Source organism: Podarcis cretensis, assembly GCF_951804945.1.
Source record: "Podarcis cretensis genome assembly, chromosome: 5".
Taxonomy (NCBI): Eukaryota; Metazoa; Chordata; class Lepidosauria; order Squamata; family Lacertidae; genus Podarcis; species Podarcis cretensis.
In genome coordinates this window covers 22,551,659-22,574,578 of record NC_137174.1, presented here as the reverse complement: position 1 = coordinate 22,574,578, position 22,920 = coordinate 22,551,659, and the positions used below count along the sequence as shown (strand labels likewise).

General features: G+C 43.0%; 1 protein-coding gene and 1 long non-coding RNA gene across 3 annotated transcripts in view; one reads left to right on the top strand and one right to left on the bottom strand.

Moving 5' to 3' along the window:
* The window catches only part of NRG3 (neuregulin 3), a 610,117-nt gene that overhangs the window by 363,854 nt on the left and 223,343 nt on the right, over positions 1-22,920 (bottom strand). The window lies entirely within an intron of this gene.
* LOC307215994 lies at positions 6,210-10,962 on the top strand. Its single transcript, XR_013838861.1, has 2 exons — positions 6,210-6,481; positions 10,702-10,962. It is a non-coding gene; the product is annotated as an uncharacterized lncRNA (long non-coding RNA).

Here is a 22,920-nt window from a genome sequence, read left to right as displayed (position 1 = left end):
GCTACACAGTCATGCTGCCCATCTGCCAGCTACAGAAGGATTGTGGGGGACTTGGCTTTTGAGAGTCACATATCCATTCTGAAGAAGGTGTAGGAAGCTGAAAGTCTTTTTTTCTAATCAGCATGCAATATGTGATATTTGGGAAATCTTATTACCGAAGAGGAAAGAGACTATTTTAAGACGCCTACACTAGGAATAGATCTAGACTTGTGGCAGAATAAGGTGAAAATGAGCTGGTAAAATCAACTGCAATGGGGAAGTCGCTGTGACATTCCAGGATTCTCTTGCATGGGCCTGGTTGCTCAAGGTCACTTGCTAAATCACCCAGTTGCCACATTGAATCTAGACATTCCTGACTGGTTCACACAATATCTGTTGTCATCACCTACTGAGTTAAAGAAAGAAGCAGGACACTTCCTTTATCTAGGCTCTCTTGGACGGAACTTGTTTTATTAAGATCCATTTCAATCAGGGTTTAGCCTCTGTTTTGGTAGGGTAACTGACTCGATTACTCTTTTTGATAAGCACTGTCAAGAGAGAGAGAGAGAGAGAGAGAGAGAGAGAGAGAGAGAGATTGGGATCTCTCAGCAGCTTTAGATACCATTGACCATGGCATTCTTTTGGAGTGGCTGTCTGAGTTGGGAGTAGGAGGCATCATTCTGTTCCAGGTCTACTTGGATGGCTGTTTTGAGGTACATTGTTTGTTCCCAAAGAGCTTTTAGCGTGAGGTTCTGTGGGGTTCTGTTTTAGCACACACCCACTTGATGCCTACATGAAACGGCTTAGTGGGATCATCTAGAGTCTTGGAGTATGTTGCCAGCAATATGCTGATAACCTATAGTTCTCCTTCTCCTTTACATCTGTAGATTAATCATCATCACCACCACCACTTAATTTATACTACATACACAAATCATGTGGGGTGTGATATCCTAAACTCAAAATCCACACTGGCCAGAACATAGGTAGATAAAATCGTAAACATAATTTTGTTTAGGAAGCATCAGATCAAGGATATGAACAGAGTTCATAGTAAATAAAGAGTAAATAAAGAGTTCTAATATCCGAACCCAACAGAACTTGATATTTCTCTTTATAGCCATCACCATAACTTTTACCTCATTCTCTCCCTCAGTTTCTTCCCCTTCACTCTCTTCTGTGTCTGCTCAGATATGTATCTCCACCCAAATGTCATTCTCATCCAACTGCCACCACCTGCCACTCACTCAGACATCACCCAGCATTCCATCACATCCTCCTGCTGCTATTCTTTCTTCCATCCACTCTTCTATTATAGTAACATGTTTAAATCTCTCTCCAGCTTAACTAGCTGCAAGAAGAAAACTAGCACAGCAAGGAAAGGGGCTGGCTGCAGCCTCTCCTTGATGTGGCTGTGGTTCTCATTCTTCGTTCCTTGCAAAGAATAAAGGTAAAGGAACCCCTGACCATCAGGTCCAGTCGTGACTGACTCTGGAGTTGTGGTGCTCATCTCGCTTTATTGGCTGAGGGAGCCAGCGTACAGCTTCCGGATCATGTGGCCAGCATGACTAAGTCGCTTCTTGTTGGAGCCAGCCGTCACAAGTGGCATTTGTTTAGTATAAAATAAAGACACAGAAAGCCAGTAATATTTCCATGATAAGAGAGAGCAGCCCCTCTGTCTGCCCTTCTCCGATTTATTCTCCTTTGTTCTGTCCAGCCGCATGGCCGTTTGCCAATCTCATGTTACCTCATCCGGTCAAGCTTTTATTGCCCCTTTACCATATAAGGTAATCATTGCCCAGAGGAATGTCAGGGGGCACCCTGCAGTATTTACAAGCCTCTGCCTTGGCTTTATGACACCCACAGCTTCTGGTGAACCAGAGCAGCACACAGAAACGCCGTTTACCTTCCCGCTGGAGCGGTACCTATTTATCTACTTGCACTTTGACATGCTTTTGAACTGCTAGGTTGACAGGAGCTGGGACTGAGCAACGGGAGCTCACCCCATCACAGGGATTCGAACCACCGAACTTCTGATCAGCAAGTCCTAGGCTCTGTGGTTTAACCCACAGCGCCACCCACGTCCCATTTGCAAAGAACAGGACAGCACTAAAAATGGCATTGCTCACCTGAGGTAGCACAGCCCATTCTACCCCTTTGGGACTGTGCCACCTCATTCTGCTGCATGTATAAATTTAGCCTAAGAACAGAGATGGGGGCGGGGAGATACTCTGAATTTTGTTGGGAGATAAGCATTTTACACACTGCTTCAATTGTTATGCTTGTTTCCTAGATAATTTATCAAGGAAAAGAAACTTCTACGATATTGAATGGAAGGAAAAGCTGATAGCACATTTTACCAGATGCTACTTACATTATTGACAAAATATCTACAAGTTTCAAAATAAATACTGCGCACAGATTGCTCTGTCTGCAAACTGTACCTCCAATGGCAAGCAATTAAAACTAGCTTTAGACATTTCTGCTTAGACACATACACACCTAGACTTATCATTTTCTTTGCTTACATCTATCCACATACTTCCTCACATTCAGAACATCAGTTAATAATTTGATAATATTTTCTCACAGCACAAAGAGCTGCATTTTTTAATACATGATGTTTCTTGGAACAATTCCCTTTATGTATCCTAGGGTAGTCACACACTGAAAGAGGACATGCATCACCCTCAAATAGGATGAAAGAGGGCCGATATTTGCATAAAAATGCATTTTCTCATTTCTGTGTATCCACAAACATTTAGAAGCAATGACTACAATTTAGATAGAAATACAATGCCTCTCAGAAAACATAGTCAAGTGACCTGTGTGCCTGCCTGCTCAGGCTATTGTGCAAGTGCTAACAAATTGCAGATGGACAACTCCAAGACCCTGGGTCTTCACTCTCTTGGAAAGAAAAGCCCTTCAAATATAGGATGCTTTTCAAATAGAAGACTGTCCTCTGCAATTGTATGTCCATTGCTGGATTTGAGTAAGAGAAACTTAATAGATTTTGGGAAATAGAAACTGAAACAAGTGCTCCACCTTTTCGACTGGCAAAATTATAAGCACCATCCTATAAGTTCACCAAAGTTTTGCTTCTTAAGGTACTCTCAAAACTGAGGACTAATCCACAACCATCTCATGCTGTTCAAATGTCTTCAAATGGGGGGGGGGGGGCTGTTAGAAACATTCCTTTGTATATAGTTTACAGAAGATCATTCCATATTACAAGGGGGGGGGGGAGCATCAAGAGCCAGACAATGCACTTAAACTCTGGCACAAGTTGCAGAAGTCCAAACAAAGCAAGGGGCAGACAATTAATCAATGTGTGGTACATATTACTTCAACTGACAGGTTTATCCCAGACAACTCTGCATGAGAGTTCTGAAAGACTTCCTTCAATAAGATACAGTGGTACCTCTGGTTATTAACTGAATTTGTTCTGCAGGTACATTCTTAACTTGAAACCGTTCTTAACCTGAGGTACCACTTTAACTAATGGGGCCTCCCGCTGCCACCTTTTGAGAGGAACCCAGCACAGCAGTAATTTTCTGCTTTTGAGGTTAGCCACAGCTACTTCCCAATTAATAACCTTGTGAGTCTACACCTCATGATGATTAAACTCAATTCAGGAAATCCCAACTGAAATCTCATTCTAGCCATGACTTACCGGTACTTAAGAGCTGTATCCAACTACATCGCATTCAGATTATATACATTATACACAAAGTGTGGTGAATGTGCTCTGTTACATCAAGGATCTGTTACATTGATAAAGGGTTGCTTTTGTTTTAGTGGTTGCTCTGACCAAGAGGATTAAAGTTCAACACAGGACGAAAATGACAGTTAAAGGAAAAGGAAAGCAAAATATTTCAGGAGGAAAAAAGAAGCTTAACAGATCTCAAGAAGACTGGCAAAAAGTTTGGGAGGGGAAATACTTGTAAGTATAGAAAATAGTTGAAGAATAAAAAAAAGTTAAACTGACAGAGAAAGGATATATTGCAAGAAGGAAAAAGAGCTAAAATGCTGTGAGACAGGTGAAGTACTGTGGTAGAGTATAGAGAACAATACTGGAATGCTTTGGAAGAAAGAAGCCAAGAGAAAGCTGCAAAGCGACCCAGATGCTGTACTGAGGAATACAAATTGTTACCTATTGGCTTGGTTAGTGAAGCAGTAGTCTACACTTATCTGGATGTGTTTTCCTCTGTGATCTTTATATTTAACTTATGAACTGTTCAAGCTGTTTCTAAAATAAATTTGTGAGGTCTTATTGCCCCCCCCATTGCATTCACTACTTTATCTGGTGTAACAAGCTGGTTAGTCTAGTGTTTAAGACGTCACAAAGGTTAAGTTCAGTGGAGGCAGTTGGAGGGGTGGGGTATTCACTTGGTAGCAGCAGCAGTGAAGCAGGGGAGGGTGAGGTATGGTTTGTTTGTTTGCTTGCTCCCTCTCTCATGGTGCAGACCACACCCTCTGCCTTCGCATCTGAACACTTGAAAATTCAGTGCAGCAATGCCAAGGTGACAAGCAGGAGGACTTAAAAGCTATCAGGTGGCCTAACATCATGACCACAAACCTGACACCCTAAATAGCACTCCTTTGTGAATGGAGCAAAAGAGCCACTCCTAATTTGACACCCAATTGCAGTTGGCCAATTTCCATTTAGTACATCAGATACCTCTGGGAATGAGGCTAGTTTAAAAATTGTTTTAAAAAGAAGGAATTAGTTAGTTGCAACTCCCCCCCCCAAAAAAAGCATTCTTGCCTGACCCCTGAATAATTTCAAACATGAATAATTTCAACCATTGTAACGTGGTCATTCTCTGGAGGACCTAGAATCATAGAATCATAGAATCATAGAATCATAGAGTTGGAAGAGACCACAAGGGCCATCGAGTCCAACCCCCTGCCAAGCAAGAAACACCATCAGAGCACTCCTGACATATGGTTGTCAAGCCTCTGCTTAAAGACCTCCAAAGAAGGAGACTCCACCACACTCCTTGGCAGCAAATTCCACTGTCGAACAGCTCTTACTGTCAGGAAGTTCTTCCTAATGTTTAGGTGGAATCTTCTTTCTTGTAGTTTGGAACCATTGCTCCGTGTCCGCTTCTCTGGAGCAGCAGAAAACAACCTTTCTCCCTCCTCACATGTGACCTGTCCAGAAATAATTCTATCCCAACTGGTGCTTTGGCTTTTAGTAGAAATTCTTATTGGAGAGGCATATAGCCTGTTTAAAAAACACAGTGCTCATAGCATATGCTCCCACCCACTTCTAGTCCCTTGCAAATCAGTAAGACAACCCCATCACCAGAAGCAGGGAGTTTCCACAATCTTAAACAAATGGCTGTCATGCACTGGTACATCATGTGCACCAGAACTACAGAAGCAGCGCTGTTGAATCTTGACTTTCCCGTTTCCAAATCAGGAAACGCAGATCAAATTTTCATTGAATTGGGCTACCATCAGAAAAAATGGATTGTGACAGGATTTTCAGTCAAGCTTTGGATTAGCTGCTTCAGTCCTAGAAGCTAGATTAGTTTGTGCCAAAATTTCAAAACCTATGCCCTGGAGATGGTGCTTGAAATAGCAGCCAGAATCTAATCAGGTAGTTTTGTAAGATTTCATTTTGAATGACAGCAGTCTCCATGGATCTCCTATTCATTATATATCTGCTACTCGGCTGAATTCCTCTCCACACTCCTTCCTTTTTCATAGAACTTGGAACCTGAAAATAGGTAACGATAATCTCTGCAATCAAACCAATATGGAATTTTACATTCTATTTAAATGTTCTGCACTTAACTCTTCTGCAAGCCTGCCCCATCATCACTATTATAATTCATATATTGATGAAATATGTTAGGTAGCCAACAGTGCAGAAACAAAATAAAAGGATATACTTTGTGAGTACAGACTTTATGGAAGCAGTACCTGAACTTTGATGAGGAACACTCTTTTGCCAGTCAGAATTAATATTTGAGACACATGTCACTGTTACCTCTGAAAAGGGTTATTTTAAAAAAGCGAACATTTAAAGCATTATCAGTTTTTTAAATGACCTCTTCCATGTTTGTTTATTAGTAATTTACCTGGGCATGCTTTCAATTTATGTAAACTGCTTGGCAGAGACACTGCCTTGGGTCCCAGGTTATGGGTACTCAATAGCGCCTGTGATATAATGCGACATTGTGATGTCATGATGTTGTGTCATCACAATGTCACATGGCAGTGGCAGGGCAGCTTTTCTGAGGCCTCGTGGGGTCTCGGAGATTAAGTCCAAGACCTCACGAGATCTCCAAACATGACTTCTGGTTTCTACCAGATGTCGCGTTCAGAGGCCTGGCAGGGCCTCCGACATCGTCTGAGAGGCCGTGTCGGGGCTCCGATACAAGTACCGGGAACCGGAAGTCACGTCGGAGCTCAGTGTTTTTGTGGAGTGTTTTCTAAAATTCTTAGGTGAACAATTAAAGAAAGAAATAAGCAGTCTTCTCTGAGGGAAGTTTTGTGCTTGGTTTTTTGGCTGCCATATGTCCTCTTTTTCCAGGACACGCCCTCTTTTTCATGGGTATGTAAAATGAGAGTCGTCATAGCAATCCATTGTTAAAGGTAAAATCAGCAAATGTGTCCTCTTTTTTGCTCTTCAAAATATGGCAACACTAAATGTGGCAATAATGGGAACTAGTGTGGTATAGTGGTTAAGAGCTATGGACTCGTAATCTGGTGAACCGGGTTCGCATCTCTGCTCCTCCACATGCAGCTGCTGGGTGACCTTGGGCTAGTCACACTTCTCTGAAGTCTCTCAGCCTCACTCACCTCACAGAGTGTTTGTTGTGGGGGAGGAAGGAAAAGGAGATTGTTAGCTGCTTTGAAACTCCTTAAGGGGAGTGAAAGGCGGGATATCAAGTCCAAACTCTCCTCCTCCTCCTCCTCCTCCTCCTTCTTCTTCTTATACCCAGGTCACGATCACACCATACATTTAAAGCACTATTAACAGCCATGGCTTTTCCCCAGAGAATCGTAGCTTCTTAAGAGCTACAATTTCCAGCACCCTTTAAAACTTATTTTTTACAGGATTCCACATTCTATTAAAGTGGTATAATAGTCCTTTAAATGTATGGTGTGAATGTGACCCCAGATGCTGCTAGGGTGCATTCCCCCAATACTTTTTAAACTTGCAAGTAGGGCTTGTTTTCAGCCAGAACTCACTGGAACTCAGTTCCTGCAATTCTCAGGTGGGTGTCATTGCCATTCTAAGAGAGGTGTTTATGGTGAGTTCCAGCACCTCTTTTTCTAGAAAAATAGTACTCCCTGCAAGGCTCCAGAGAGACAGAAGAAGAAGAGGAGGAGGAGGAAGAGTTTGGACTTGATATCCCGCCTTTCACTCCCCTTAAGGAGTTTCATAGCAGCTAACAATCTCCTTTTCCTTCCTCCCCCACAACAAACACTCTGTGAGGTGAGTGAGGCTGAGAGACTTCAGAGAAGTGTGACTAGCCCAAGGTCACCCAGCAGCTGCATGTGGAGGAGCGGGGATGCGAACCCGGTTCACCAGATTACAAGTCCATCACTCTTAACCACTACACCATGCTGGCTGAAGCATTGCCCTCACTTTGATTTGGTGTCTTGATGATGCCACATGAAGACATTTGGAAGTCAAATGAGAGGGCAATCCTTTATTCACACTGGAGACTTGTGGGTAAAAGAAGTTTGGGTGGGGTGTCCCCACCAAGTGGGGACAAGTTAAGTTCACCCCACACTGCTAAACCCGCCCCCAAACTTTGAGGCCTGTAACCAAGTTTCCTCAAAGTGGGTGGAAATGTGATGGAGGAGATGACAGGGAAGTTATTAAGTTAGGAAGAAGCAGTGCAGTTTCAGCGAGGATCAAAGATTCTGTGACTGGCAAGATATATCAACTCATTAGGCCTATTGCTGTTCTAGGGCAACAGCACTGCAGTTGACACCCACACATAACTGACATACTCTGTCATATGCTTGAAATGTTGAGTGTTACCAAACATCAGGCAGATGCACAATCTTGCTGTTAGTACCATGTAGCTGCTATTAGTTATAGCTGCTGACAGCTGACAGCTATCAGACTGATTTACATTTCAAATCTTATGGCAGTAAATCTGATAACCAAGGTTAGCATCTGCATGGCTGTTAATCATTTTTTCCCTTTCTCACAGATATTTCACTTGCTCTGTTGTTTTTTAAAAAGCCTGTATGATGAGCATCAAATTCCTACAATTTGACGTATGGGGCAAATCTTTCCTAATTAGCGAAACTTCATCTTTTCAGAGGAGAGAGAAAACTTTAAAAAGAAAAAGAAAATCTAAGGGTTTGTTCTCTGCCATTAGCCATGATTTTATGGCATCAAACCACATTGCCCATGTTACTTCAGGATTAGGCACACAGACAGAGAACAGAATTCTCTGCAGAGTGGCCAGCTGTTTATAAAAGGTAAAGGTAAAGGTACCCCTGCCTGTACGGGCCAGTCTTGACAGACTCTGGGGTTGTGCGCCCATCTCACTCAAGAGGCCAGGGGCCAGCGCTGTCCGGAGACACTTCCGGGTCACGTGGCCAGCGTGACAAAGCTGCATCTGGCGAGCCAGAGCCGCACACGGAAACGCCGTTTACCTTCCCGCTGGTAAGCGGTCCCTATTTATCTATTTGCACCCGGAGGTGCTTTCGAACTGCTAGGTTGGCAGGCGCTGGGACCGAGCAGCGGGAGCGCACCCCGCCGCAGGGATTCGAACCGCCGACCTTTCGATCGGCAAGTCCTAGGCGCTGAGGCTTTAACCCACAGCGCCACGTATTTTAACATTTATTGGCCACCTTATCAAAAGAAAATAAGTAATTTCTGTCCAAGTAATAAAAATTAGCACAAAAGCAGCTATAAAACTTAATGAACAGAGCTGTCATGAAATATAGGGAAGGAGAAAGTTTTTATTTCACAGTCCGAAAGCTGACTGGGGTGGGAGGATGTTACACTTGCCTCCTGAAAGTGTGCAGAGAAGGATTCACAAGAAAGACCTTAGCCTGAAGCTCTTCTAATTTAGTATCAAGGGTCTGAGGAATTTTAACCAGTACAAGGGCTATCATCCATCTGGGTTTTCCCAGACATTACTGGGATTTCAAAGATGGAATTGACGTCGGGCGGGGGGGATTTCTGAAAGGTGGCCCTTTGTCCTAGATCTGGCAAGTCCATCATTGTTGTTTTTTGGCGTTTTTGTAACTAACTTTTGGGTTTTCAGGGTGTCCTGGTTTTTACTTTTTGAAATACGGCAACCCTATCAGTACATTTATTAATTTATCAACTAAGCTTACATTTGTTTGCATATTATCAACTTAAAAAAAACTGCTTTATTTGTGTACTGAGGGAAGTGAAAGTTTATTTACATATGAATAAACAAAGGGTAACACACTTTGATAGACTGAAAGGCCATATTTTATATTTTCTTTGTCATTCATGATTACAGTAATACATCAGAACCAGGATTGCTCAACAAAATAAATAAGTCTGTTTTTAAGTTATAGCACCATCAAGTACAATTTCTCTCAACAACTAATCCATTAAAGGCTAGTTGACTGACTACCAACTGAACCCGAAACATCAGTGTGGCACAAAGGGAGGCTTCCTTTGCAGGACACACACAAAAGTTGCATATTAATTATGTTAAACACCACACAATGGTAGGGAGCAGAGATGTACAGTATTAAAATCTCAACCAAAACTTAATTGAACTCAAATTCAGAGGTGAGACATCTGTGGAATACAGAAGGAAGTCAAAAGACAGAACTTGTGATGCTTCTAGGATGAGCAGAGCATTCTGCAAGTTAAATTGGAGACTTCAGGAAGGAAACTTTTTTTTTTTTACATGCATTTTAGTGGCTATACTTGGAGCAACCATTCCCGTCCCCCCCCCCCCCTTATCTACAAATGGATAAAAATCAAAATAGGGGCAAAAAATATGTCCTTTGTAGAACTTGTCAGGTGGCACTCCTGCATTTAAAACTAATATCAGAAGCAATTCTAACTTAAGTATTAGTTTAAGTCACAAAAGTGCCTCCTGAAATCATATGGGAATGATTTAGATATATGCATCTACCGAGATGGTTGGGGAGTGTTCTCGAAGCTACAAACTTGAGTTTGACCAAGCTGCAGGAGGCAGTGGAAGACAGGAGTGCCTGGTGTGCTCTGGTCCATGGGGTCACGAAGAGTCGGACACGACTAAACAACAACAACATCTACCGACAAGAAATACATGGGCATAACAAGTTTTATGTCTTGTAACGGGCAAAAATAACCCTGCCACCTATAAGTTCCCTACCTAGTAACACAGATGTTCTGAGCACAGGGATCAGTCAACCTGAGAATTTGGGAAGAGGTTTTGAGAACACAAAAATTAGAGATTTTGCTCTTTAACATACTGGAGCAGGCCAAAGGCCCAATTTCCTCTGACTGGAAATAGAACAGAACCAGCATGTATTAATAGACTTATCTTCCATAAATATGTCTACCCTTCTTTTAAAGCCACCCAATTAACAGTTTTTTTCTTAAAACTGCTAAGAACAACTGAATATGAATAGCTAATTGCTATCAAAACTAAAATTTAGTTATTTTTAAGGCAGATTGGCCCCAAAACAGTGAAGATGGAGAGCTCCCACCGGCTGCAGGAAATATATTGTCTTGTCCCCTTATCATTTCCTACCTAACAGGAGCGGCACTGATAATGATCTGCCGAGTGGTGTGGTTCAGGTCAGGAAGGAACAGATCTCAGGCGTTCAATGGATGTCATCCTTCCCGCCCCCCTTTGTCAGCTGTAGAAGTGACCTGCAAGCCGGAGCCCATTTCTGCTGGTTGTGAATTTGCATGGAATTACCAATCACATTTTAGCTTCCTTATACACTCCAAAATTAAATAATGTTGTAATCTGCACTGCATCCTTTGGCTACGGCAGACTATAAATCTCAATTAATAATAGGTTGTGTTGTTTTCATTTTCCTCTTTTTTTTTTAAAGAAGCATTAAGATAAGAAATGACAGATACATCTTTTATTAGCACTGGTGTTGCATTAAGGTGTAATCAAAACCATTCATCTGCTCAAGCAACTATTATGTAACTTAAACGGTTATTAATGTATTCTTGGAAATGCCAACGTATACCTTTCCCAGAAAATTCAGTTCAAAGAAGAAATCTTATAAAACACTTTCTCATGTTCTCTCATTTAACCGCCCCCCCTTTTGTTTTGAAGTATCAGAAAAGTAATACAATGCTTCTGGGATTTACTTTTTTGTATCTGATCACTTGCTTCAGAAAAGTTACATCATGCGCAGAAGTCAGAAGAGCAGAAATCTACCACAGCATTCTCTTGCTAAGAGCAAGCAACCACTCAGATGTCTCTGAAAGCTCTCAAGCAGCACATCTTCTGTTGTCTATCCCCAGTTTCTGATACTCACTTGTATGCCCTCTGATCATGGAAGTTCTACTTAGGATCATAGCTAGTAGCTTTAACAGGCCTGCCTTCCAGGAATTTCTCCAATCTTTTCCTTAAAACTATTTAATGTAGAGGCCACAATCACAACTTCTGGTAAGAAGTTCAGACTGTGAATCAATATTAAAAGGACAAGAAAAACCCTCATTTGCGTGTAAGGCACAAGATTGTGCTATTTTGCTTCCTTTCCAATTGCATGCTTTTGTTAAGGGACACCACACACTACATGACAACAACAACAACAACAACAACAACAACAACAACAACAACAACAACATTCCCTCCATAATGTGCAGAATAGGAGTGGGGAATCTTTAGCCCCTGGTCATAATTAGGACCACCAGATCTCTCTGTTTGGCCCACAGGGTGCCATTTTGACCAAAGGGCCAGCTGCCACAAGGAGGCCATCTTGGGGAGCAACCTCATAAAAATGTAAAATGTGCTTTTAGCAGAAAGAGAGTCTAAGAGGAAGGGCAGGAGGAATGGGAGCAGCACACTGCCTTGAAAAGGTCCCAGGAAGTCATGGGAACAAGCAACAGGGGCTGTTAGAACAGATGCAGCAGCAGGGGCTGTGGGGGTTAAGAATTTGGAAGGAAGGAGCAGAAACAGCAAGGGCTGTGAAGGGCACAGTGGGATAGGAATCGCTAGACAGGACCTTGCATCTTGTGGCTCTCATGCGGAGGAGAGGGGATTAGGTTATAAAACCTCCCACAGAACAGTAGAATAATTGGCTCGTTTTTGTGGAAAACAACAATTACGAGGGAAAGGGAAATTATGTAGGGCATGAGGGACACAAGATGGTCTGAAACCCATATGCAAATTGCACTTCTTGGAGGTATCAATTTGCTTGTAGCTAGATATAGGCCTTCTAATGTTAAATTATGCATACAAGAGACTGATTTGCCACAGTGCTGCTTCACACAGAGAGCGGAAGACAAAATACAGATGCTTGCCTCCACAGCGTTTGGAAGCCACAGTATCTAATTCACAAAGCAAACAGCATTGTTCTATCTGCTTATGGTTTTCCAGATGCTCAGCCTGAGAGAGAGAAGCCACTAAACTAAAATTAGGATTACTAGGGAAATACTGGAGTATCTGAAACAGTTATTGGGGTTAATGGGTTTCTTAAGGAACATGATACCATGCACACATGGCTGGCTTACTAGGAAAAAGAGGAATTTGTGTGGTCCTAATATTCACACCATGGGAAGAAATTAGATGAAATGCTGTTGAAGTTTAGTTAGGCAAAAGAAAAGAAAAAGTTTATCACTTCAGGAGAACTATTCTCCCCTCCCAGTTTCAGGATAAAATAATTGCTCCAGGACCGATAATTATGTTGGTTACAGAACTGCACCATCTGGAGAAGGCTCTCCACCAATAATATCATTTTAGCATCTCTGATTTGTCCCTGCCTACACCACACTTAAAACACTATCCACCACTTTCCCCTAGCCTGTTAAGGAAGGTAGAAATAAAATACATTAATAACATGTAACTTGAGATACCTCAAAATCCACACCTATTGGCCATGTCTCATGGCCCCTAACAATAGACCACAACACAAAACTCAGCACAGGATTGACTTTCACATGTGAGTAGCATGAAGTATTTTTCACTATGCCTTGAAATACTTCACCAGATAATATGACCTATGGCCATTGATCCTATGAAACACTTGCTCAGGAAGTGAGCCCCATTGAACACAACTGTCATAACTTCCAGGTGCAGGGAAATATCCATAGAACTGGGGTGTTTGAAGTCTGGGGCCTCACCTGTTCACAAAGCTCCCACAGTGGTACCTCGGGTTACAGATGCTTCAGGTTACAGATGCTTCAGGTTACAGACTCCGCTAACCCAGAAATATTACCTTGGGTTAAGAACTTTGCTTCAGGATGAGAACAGAAATGGCAGCGGGAGGTCCCATTAGCTAAAGTGGTACCTCAGGTTAAGAACAGTTTCAGGTTAAGAACAGACCTCCAGAATGAATTAAGTTCTTAACCAGAGGTACCATTGTATTGCTAAAGTGGAGAAACGTGCTAAGAGGAAAGCACGCTTGGCAAATGAACACCATGATCAACTCCTGCCTGGAAAACAATGTCCCCACTGTGGAAGGACATGTGGATGCAGAATTGGCCTCCACAGTCACTTACGGACTCATTGTTAAAACTGTGTTTATTGCTATCCTTTCTCCTCTCAGTTTCCTCTTTTCCAGGCAAAACGTACCCAGCTCCTTCAACTGTTCCTCATAAGGCTTGGAGGGGACCATGAGGGCCTCACAATACATACATACATACATACATACATACATGAATAACATGATGCATGAGAGGTCAGGCATTGCAGAGGTGATGCAGTATCCCCATGGATACCTTGAGCTACTTTTCAAATGCCTGGCAGCCATTGTTATATCAGAAAGCATGTGATACACTTGCAGCTCCTGCAAATGTGTGATATTCAGCACACACTTTAATATGTGCAGATCCCCTTCAAAAGCATCACAGAAATAAATGGCTGACTCTTAGTGAACATTAGGAGACTCTTCATTTCTGCACTATGTGAAATAGTTCCAACAAGCAAAACATGCAGCAACTGCAGCCAACAGTATTTTTCAGAATTTTCCCAGTATCTCGGCTTCTGGTACAACACTCTTGACAGCCCCCTCCCTGCCTTTGCTGTCAATCCAGATGAACCAAAATAGTACTCATTAATAAAAAATAAGTTCCAAAGCCAATTAGCTCAAGTACTCTTTAGCAAAACTTTCCCAGGATTTGCATCTGGGAGAAAGAGAGTTCTTCGTGGGTACAGCTATACACATAAGAGTTCTCGACACACATTATAATGAATGTTCACAGACTGGGGGCACAGCCTGTTGACACAATATTGCTCCCTCCCTCCATGCATATGATCTTTGTATTTGGCAGCCAACTCTATGCAACTGGTGAGACACAGCATCTGCTTACAGTGAACTATCTATGCCAAAAACAATTTTAAAAGATGCAGCTTTCTTGCACCCAGGAAATTTATGAGTTATGCAAACAATTGGGGTGGGTAGACCAGTTGCTGAAAAGGATAATAAATAAATACATCCCCAGACTTATTTACTTACGTATGTATTTTAGCACGTTCTTCAGCATGTGATGCCAGGGTGGGTTTCAACAGAATTAGAACATCAACAATTGTAAAGCTATAAAGAGCAGACAAAAATACAACACTAAAATTGAGTCCTAGCTAAATGAATCGCAGCAATGCCCAAGATTCTATAAACACTGAGGCAAACAGGTAGGTCTTTGCCTGGCACTAAGAGACCAAAAGCTTCAGTGCCAGATGTGCTTCCATGTATCCTCTCCAACTGGATTCAGCTACAAATAGATAAAACATGCGTCCAAATATAAAATGTGTACATATTCATTTGCCCAGGCTAGAGCTTGGAAGGGAATGCTTGCTTCATCAGTGAAGCAGCTCAGAGTGGGAGCTTGTATAGGAGCTGGAAGCTCCCCTCCTTCCTGGCTCTCAGGGAGGCCCTGATCCAAGAAGGTTATTCCATGCACTTCCTTCTCTTCCCATATTACCTCGTGTGTTCTGCAGCTGAGGCCTTGAAACTCCTGCTTGGCTCCCTCTCCCCTCTACTCCTGTGGCCCTGGGGGACATGCAGAAGGGTCTGAGAGCTATCCTGGCAGCTGGTGTGGGACCCCAAGTCCTAGGGCAGGGATGTCTGGTTGGAACAGTTCTTTGAGGCCACTGGCAGTGTGTAGATATTATTATTATTATTATTATTATTATTATTATTATTATTATTATACTGTCCATCAGTCCATAAATCTTAGGGTGCTTCACAACATAAAATTACAACAACAAAAAACAAATAAAAATCAGAACAAAACAAACAAATAATCCCCCCTTCTCAGGGTCAATAGGAGCCCCTAAGAGGCTGGCAAGGCAGATCTTCGGGGTGGGGGGTTCCTACTTCCCTGCTCCTCCTCCCGAGGAGACTTCAGTTTCAAAGTTTGAGCATGTCTGTACCCTGGGGGTAAAACACTTGCCTACAGCTTAAATCATATCCTCTCCACACACAACAAATCTACTATGCACACAACAAATTCAGGGCATATCAGAGCTGGCCCATCAGCAAAGAGATTGGCTGGTTATTTTGCATACAGGCCTAAACAGATTGCTTTTCAGACCCTTTTTGAATAAATAGAATGGGATAGCAACAGCACCCCCTAGATTTAGGGCTGATTCATGTATTGTACATTAGACATTCAGAGTCCAAGCTTTCACATCTCCTTAAACACTAATGTGGTGGAGCGGGTAAAGTTCACAGTGTAACCAGAGTGAGAGCAATGTGGAGTCCAGTCTCAATGGGGAGGTTGAGGGTGAGCAGGATGAAATGAAGGATGACAGGTTGGGGTTACATAGGGCTGTGTGAACACAGCCTGACCCACAGATGGGGCTCAGAACATGTGTGTGTCAATGTATTAGGATGTATTAGGTTCATTCTGAATTCAAAATAAACTGCACATCAGCAACTGGTATTCTGGCATAAATGCATCCCGCTCAGGGGAATTATATGGGCATAATTTCTTAATCTTTTCAGTCTGAAACAGTCATAACATTTTACACAGTAAAAGCAACTGTTAGTCTGTCCCCCTACATTCTATCTCTTTCTCATGATCTGAGGTGTCAAAGACAAATGGTTGCTGGATGTATTGCACCCAAGTCACTGCCACAGACCTGTTTCTTCATGCTCAGTCCAGGTGGGAAAAATGGAACTAGAAGCCAAGGTCCTGAGCGGAGAAGGTATTTGTTGAACAGGGCTTCAGAAGGGAAGGGAGAAGAGGACAATGCTCATAGCTGTCAACCGTCCCTTATTTGGCGGGAAAGTCCCTTATCCCAGCACTGTGTCCCGCTGCTGTCCCTTATTGATGATGTCCCTTAAATTTCCCAGGTTTCAGAGGAAGCAGCTCCTCTCCTTCCCTCCCTGCCGGCCAGGGAGGAGGGAGGCTCCAACTATGTTGCTTGGCTGCGTTGCTCACCCAATAAGGAGTCTAAGAATGACAGGGGGTGGAGCTTGCATGCCTTGTGCTGATCAAATCGGCCGCGTTGCCTGGGGACTCGCCTTTGCTCAACACTTCGCAGCGGAGAGGTGATGGTGGTTTTCCTTGCTGCATCCCCTTTGCCGGGTTGCTGCGCTGTGGGAACCACCGCTTGAGGCTTCGTTTGGCTGCTGGCTGGGCTTTCTGCCTTTGGCTCGGAGGGGCTCAGAAGTTGAACATAACTGTGCTGGGAAAATCCCTTATTTTGGCTGCTGATCCCTTATTTTTGAGGCTGCTGGTCCCTTATTTTCAAATCTATAAGATGACAGCTATGACAATGCTGAATGGGGAAGCTGATTTGGAGGGGAGATATTAGTTCAGGTTGCTTCAAGAGAAATGAATTGAAAGGTAAGAGGTTTGAAACCCTCCTTCTTGACTGTGAAATTTAATGGACAGCAGTCAGTAATACTTTTATGTAATCCATCATAACCCTGCATAGTGCAATAGGAGATATGAGATTCAGCAATAGCTTTTAACAGCAATGTTTACATATTTTTCCAGTTAATTATAATAAAAGATAAATAAGAATCAATGGACCATGAATAAAAAAGTCATCAAATACTAGAAAGATCCAGAGATGAATTGAAAATTGTTATAATCTGAAGTCTAAATTTCTACTTTGGCTAATTTTGAAATGTATTTTTTCAAAATATATATATATGCAGGATTGATGTTTTGATATTAACATTCACCTGTTTTGATTGACATGAATGCAAAAGGTTTCCTATATTCTATGACACATTGGCTGTCAAATTCTATCAACTGCTGAATGTCTGATGTTTTCAGCTATTGACATCAACTGGATACTAGCTGTCAAACAGTATCCAATGTTGCCACAGAAAGAAAAAAGGTGGATACCACATTAAAGAGAAATCTGACACCACCAGATGTTCCTAATTCAATCTCCTTTTAACCTCTGCAATCTAGTTTCAAGCAGCAAGGTCTAATTCACTATCGCACTGACCTTGGTGGTAAAGCAAGTGTCAGAGCAGGGAAAGAATGAATGCTCGTGAATAATATATGCAGCATTTGGGCCACCAGAAGGTTTTCCTTAATGTGGAAGTCATGTATGTGTCCCTATGTCATCCTTATTCTCCATCATCATGTATAATTCACTAAGCCACAAGCAAGAAGACACTTTCTGTTTGGGCTGGAACTAGCGCCTATCTCCTGAGCTCTTGATAGGAGCACACAACCTCATTTTTAAATATACACCTCTTTTTTCTTCTGCAACGCCATTGTTATCAACAGGAAGAAGATACAGTGGTACCTCGAGTTAAGAACTTAATTCATTCTGGAGGCCTGTTCTTAACCTGAAACTGTCCTTAACCTGAAGCACCACTTTAGCTAATGGGGCCTCCCACTGCCGCCGTGCTGCCGGAGCACGATTTCTGTTCTCATCCTGAAACAAAGTTCTTAACCCAAGGTACTATTTCTGGGTTAGTGGAGTCTGTAACCTGAAGCGTATGTAACCTGAAGCGTATGTAACCCGACGTACCACTGTACTAGAAACTTGAGTCTACAGTGGATATAGGAAGCCAGCTACACTTCTAGCTGGGAGGGTAGTAAATACATCCACCAGTAGAAGTGGTGGATGCAGCACCCTGGACAGCTTCAGCTGCAGTGGTAATACTTAAGACTGAGACTTTCCTCCTCAACTTCTGTTTCAAGAAGGTTTGGGTGCCATGGACATCAGGCTCCAGATCCCAATAACAAAAGTCTAGATCATGCATGAATAATCTTCTCTCAGAACCAATGAACTCCACCCTACGCCTTTGTTAGGAATAATGGTTTCGGGAAAGACATAGCAGAAGAGATAAGCTCTTATTGACAAGTGCCAGGCAGACACCTAGCATTAAGTCCTTTCCAAATACAAGAACAGCAGTGCAGCATAGATGGTTTAAATACTATTTACAGTTTTAACTGCCTTCTCATCAAAGTGCAAGACTGTTCAGAGAGCATGTGAGCCCCTCAGTACGCCATAAATGGTGCTTCCAAACAGCATGCACGACTTTTCTCTGCTTCCGTGCCGAGGCATCTGAAACAGCCAGCTTGGAGTCAACAACATTTTATGCTGCCAGAAACATTTGTGTTACTGCCAATTAATCTGTGGTCGAGTAATTGGAGAGTGAAAGGAGTGGATGTCAGTCTAGTTATAATGCTGTGCCTTTATATTTAATGAGTAATGAGATCTGTCATATCTACAACTACCAATAGGAGGGAGACAGCTGTGGTTATTAGCTACTTATGAGAATAAAGCATATTTACTAGTAAATCCTCACTTAAATCATTCCTGTTTCCAGAAATTACACTCTCCTTATTATTAACACAAATGACATGGAGGTCACATGAATGCTAAGGGTGTGTAAGGCCATCATCATTTTTCTCAGAAGGAATTTTGACAGTCCATCCAAGCTGAACACTGCTAGTGGCATATTTTCTCCCCACCACACTGTTCTAGATATGAGCAGTTCCCAATACTGTTTTCAAGCTTAGAGCAGCTGAAGAGATCAAACTGAGGTCTCTCCAACCAGTTAGCTATTTGCATGTGTGGGTGGTGCTATTTTTCTAGAAAAAGAGGTACCGGAACTCACCACGAGTGCCTCCCTTATTCTCTTATAATGGCAATGGCATCCACCTGGGAGGTGTTGGAACTGAGTCCAAGTGAGTTCTGGCTCAAAAAGAGCCCTGGTGCTAAGTACCCGGGCAGTGTGGGAACAAGTCAATGACCATGAGAGGCACACACCATGCAAATTAGCTCTCACCCCATGTATAATTAAATCACAAGGGAAATGTGCTTTGTGTAGTGAATTGGGGGTCTGGCTTCTCCAAATGAGCTTGATGGATATTTCTCAGGAGAATTCTAGTTCCTCGAGAGTGTGAGCCAGACCAGACTTTGGGTCCATGGCCTTCCCAGTTTATCAGAAGCCATGGCTGGTGCTAGCAATTGGGAACGTTGAACAGTTGCTGAGATCCAGACCAATTTGGGGGTCAAACATGCCAAGAGCCACTGCTGTTGCTTCTGGGACACTCTCTCAATACCATGGTGACATGGCCAAATCACAGGGAATGATTGCACAGCTTCTTCTGTCATACCCCACCCCCCTCTGAACAGTACTTCAAGACTGCAACAGAATGAGAGGGGCTCACTGACGTTATCCTGCCCAGCATATCACAAAACCTGGCACTGCAGATCCTGTTGAGCCTCACAACCCCAGCCTCTGTTGTAGCTCTTGCTTCAGCCATAGGAAACCATGTTGATTTATTCATATTGTCATGGCTTGGCTTAAGAAGGGTTAACCTAAGTCCTGCCCTTGTAAAGGCTGGAGTGTCAGCATTTTTTTCTGCCTTGGGCTACTGGAGCAGCTGAGCATCTGGAGATCTGAAAGCCCTTAATTCTCCCCCCCCCCCCATGTTGCCATTCTGCAGTTGGCTGGTGCCTGTGTTTTGTGTATATGTATGCGGCTGACATGGATCATTACACACTGTAACCACTCCTTTGAAACCATTACAAGATCAATGCCGAGCTGGTTCAAGGATACTGCTAGGTGTTTTGATTGGGCAGAACCTTAGTGTGCTTTGCTAAATGAGGCACAACAGTATGGATTGAAATTGGGGAAGGTGGAATTAAAACTCACCAGGAGCAGTAATAAAACCTCTTGGGTTTTCCCACTCCTCGCCAGCCTTTATGATTATTATTTCTTTATAATGCTCTGAACATTTAAAAGATTTTTACAGGCTAGTCTGCCCTATGGTGCAGCAAATGTCTTGTTTAGTGGGCAAAGTTCCCAGACAAAAGCAAAAAAGATGCATTGGATATTATCGCTCTTCCTGCTTGCACGGTAAAAATGTCATCCCTGTCTACTATTCAGCTTAGCAATTCAGACCCCATGGTACTGGCAGCAAGAAAGAGGCCTTTGAAATTACCTTTAATTATGACTGCTCAGGCAAATTGTAAGTTGGGAAACACAGAGACTAATTCTTCAAGTAACATTTAGAAAAGCAATACTACGGTGTGGTCTAGAGGATAGAAACAGAGAATTTAAAGATCTGAGCTCAGTTGCTATGAGATCCAGTGGAACTGCTATGTAACTTTGGTGAAACCATTGTGTTTCAATCTGAATTCTCAACATGCAAAATTGGTCTTATAGCAATGGTAGGTGTGACAACTAAACATAGTTCGGGGAAAATTAAAACGTGAAAGTAATTGAACATGTTTCAGTTCATAGGGCTATAATTTTATGTGCACCATCAGGTAACCAGCTTCACTTTGTGGTGGTGAAACTCCTCCCCCCTCCTGGCAAATGTTCCACAGGTCAAGTCTAAAATGTTGGTGTAGTATCACTCAAGCACACTTAGATATATGCCCAGCAATCCATCTACCCACCCACACATACCATACAACATCCTGTACATGTGTGTTTGTAATGAACCTATTGTGACTATTTCCTGGTTCATGAGAGGCAGGCAAGAGCACAGACCTGACTCTCTACCCCAGCCAGGGCCATTTGCTCTCTTGCTCTGGTATAACAGAGTGATGCCCCCTCGTTCAAAGGGCAGACCCCAGAACAGGTCCAGGGACAGATCTAAGGGCTAAGCCCCCAGTTTTTTTAATGGAGCCATCACAAACAGCTTGGGACATGTATGTAGAGGAATGGCATTGCCCTTTGTCTTCCTGGCAACTGTCCTGGAAAGCAAAACAACAACAATTGTTGTTGTTGTTGTTGTTGTTGTTTTCCTGATCAGTTGGTAAGGCTAAGTGCCAAGACACTCTGCTGATTTGTGTTTTTCTTGTGGCTCCCATCCAACAGGTTAGTCCAGTCCCATCTCACATTTTGGACAATCACTTTGTGATTCTAGGTATGCAAGAACCCACGGGGAGAATCTCAATTATACATATACACACACACACCACAAACAATATACAGGGATGAAACGTTTGGAATATAAAACGGGGGAAATAATCAATAGGAAATGCAGTCAAGCTCTGGAAAGGCTTGCCTTAGAAGAAATCACACAAAATAAATGCCTACTTACATATCATCACCACTATCAGATTTTGTCTAAATTGCAAACATCAATATGGTTTGATGTAGTTAGTATTATTATTTGTTAAATTTCTATACCACCCTTTATTTGAGGGCCACTAACAATATAAAAAAAGGGACGCAGGTGGCGCTGTGGGTTAAAGCCTCAGCGCCTAGGACTTGCCGATCGAAAGGTCGGCGGTTCGAATCCCTGCGGCGGGGTGCGCTCCCGCTGCTCGGTCCCAGCGCCTGCCAACCTAGCAGTTCGAAAGCACCTCCGGGTGCAAGTAGATAAATAGGGACCGCTTACTAGCGGGAAGGTAAAGGGCGTTTCCGTGTGCGGCTCTGGCTCGCCAGAGCAGCGATGTCACGCTGGCCACGTGACCCGGAAGTGTCTCCGGACAGCGCTGGCCCCTGGCCTCTTAAGTGAGATGGGCGCACAACCCCAGAGTCTGTCAAGACTGGCCCGTACGGGCAGGGGTACCTTTACCTTTACCTTTAACAATATAAAAAAGCAAAAATACATAGCAAACCAAAACAATAACTACCACCCCCCACCACACATACACCGTTTAGAAGGTCATAGATTGTTTAATTTGCCAAAAGCCTGGGAGATGAGGAATGTTTTTGACTGGAGCCTAAAGATATATACTGAACGTAACAGGTAAGCCTTCCTGGGGAGAGCATTCCACAAATGGAGAGCCACCACAGAAAAGGCCCATTCTCATGGTGGTTTTAGATGCTGATTGTGGAGTTCAGGTCAGTTCACAGTCCATGACGTGTTGCGGTCCCGAGCTATTTAAGGCTTTATAGGTCAAAACCAGCACTTTGAATTGAGCTGCCAGTGGAGTCGGGTCAGGGTTGGTGTTATATGCTCAAACTGTATTACACCATTGAGCAACCTGGCCGCTGAATTCTGCACCAGCTAAAGTTTCTGAACCATTTTCAAAGCCATGGGCTCTCATCCAGTTCATTACCAAGGCAAGACAACAGTTCCCCATATGATGCAGATGTAAAGGAGAAGGAGAGCTGTGTGTCATCAGTATATGATTGCTGACAACATATTCCCAAACTCCAGATGGCCCCACTCAGCAGTTTCATGCAGATGTTAAACAGCATGGGGGATAAAATGAGGCCCTGAGGAATCCCACACTGAAGGCTTCACAGGACCAAAGAACACTCCCAAAGCATCATCTTCTGGAAACGACCATCCAAGTAGGACCAGAACCACCACAAAGCAGTGCCACCCACCTCTAACTCGGACAGCTGCTCCAGTAGGATACCATGATCAATGGTACCAAAAGCCGCTGAAAGGTTGAGAATTAG